Raw genomic sequence first — 1538 nt, 5'->3', positions numbered from 1 at the left:
TCAAGGAGCCTCAGCTTCCTGGAAAAGGAAAAAGGAAGGTATAAAAGAAACTTGCAGCACAGCAATCATCATCATAACTACAGTTTGTGGAGAATTGGGTACATGTGGGCATTTTACATGCCTTATCTTCTATTTTAGCCTGCTGTGTGCAGACGATTCCAGCCCATTTAACAGGCAAGGAAACTGAAGGAGCAGGAGGTCAGGTGACTTGCCCAGGTCCCCCAGCAAGGACATGGCAGAGCTGGTGGTTAAACTGAGCTGTATCTCAAAAACCCACCCCAAAGACATAACGATAATGATGATAGTACTACTCGTTATTATCTATTATGTGTGTGTTGTGTGCCAAGCACTGTTCTAATTTCTTTACTTGCTTGATCTCATTTAATCCTGCAACAACCTTGTCAGTTGGCTACTGTGATCCCCTCTGGACATGTGTATTCATTCGATACATTTTTTTGGAGAACCTGTGATGTGGAAGGTAAGATGCTATGGGGATACAGCAGAGAATAAAAGGGGCAAAACCCGTGCTTTCCTGGAGCTTACATCCTAGTGGCACAGCCAGACAGTAAGCAAGTCTGTACTGTCATGTGGTTGAATGATGCAGACTGAAGAACAATAAATCAGTGCTAGGGGGATAGAGAGGGAGGAATGGGGCCTGTTATTTTGCCTTGGCTGGACAGAGAAGGTCTCTGTGATGAAGGATCTTTGGGCTGTGGGAAGGTCTATGGGAAAAGCATTTTGATCAAAGGGAACAGCAGGTGCAAAGGCCCATTGAGGGTACTGTGCTTAGTGTGTTTAGGTAGCCATCAGTAGGCCAACAAGGCTGGGTTGGAATGAGCCTGGATTAGTAGAGAGATCTGAGGTCAGAGAGGTAAGTGGCACATGCTGGTTATATCATGCAGGGTCTCCTAGGTCATGATGAGGAGTATGTTCTATTCTTTGAGCATTGGGAAGCCACTGGTGGCTCTGAACAGGGCGTGACTCCATCTCACTTATGGACAGAAACAGGGAGGCCAGTAAGGCATGTGCATTCATCCATGCTGGGATGATGGCAGCTCTAAGCAGGATTGGTGGCTGTGGGGATGGGGAGAAATGATGGGATTCAACAGGTGAAGTCAACAGGAACTGGTTTAGATTGGACCTGGGGTGAGGAGAGGGAAGGGATTGCCTGTACCCTGAATAATTGCTGTATGTGTGGGAATTTTTTTTTTTTTTTAGGCGAGTCAAGTGAAGCAGTGGGAGTGGAGAAAGAACAAAGAAATCTGTAACTGGTTGTGATCAATTTGTTGTAAGTACCACTGCAGTGGGACATCCCCGAATTTGTTTTTGTTAGGGTATAGGACATGGGTGGGGAGATGTCACCTTGGGGTGTGTCCCTCCCCACAGGAATGTCCATTCTAATCTTCCTGGAATAGTTTTCAGAACTTTTTCTTTTTCTTGAAGCTACTCTTGCCGCCAGCGGCCTCAAGTCCACTTATGATTGGCTCCTCCTTGAAAGAGAATTTCCTCTTTTTTGGGGGGACACTCCTGTTGTCTGC

This window comes from Galeopterus variegatus, unplaced genomic scaffold, assembly GCF_000696425.1.
Source record: "Galeopterus variegatus unplaced genomic scaffold, G_variegatus-3.0.2 Scaffold6809, whole genome shotgun sequence".
NCBI classification, from domain to species: domain Eukaryota; kingdom Metazoa; phylum Chordata; class Mammalia; order Dermoptera; family Cynocephalidae; genus Galeopterus; species Galeopterus variegatus.
The sequence above is the reverse complement of the archived record's forward strand: the minus strand, read 5'-3'. Positions refer to the sequence as shown.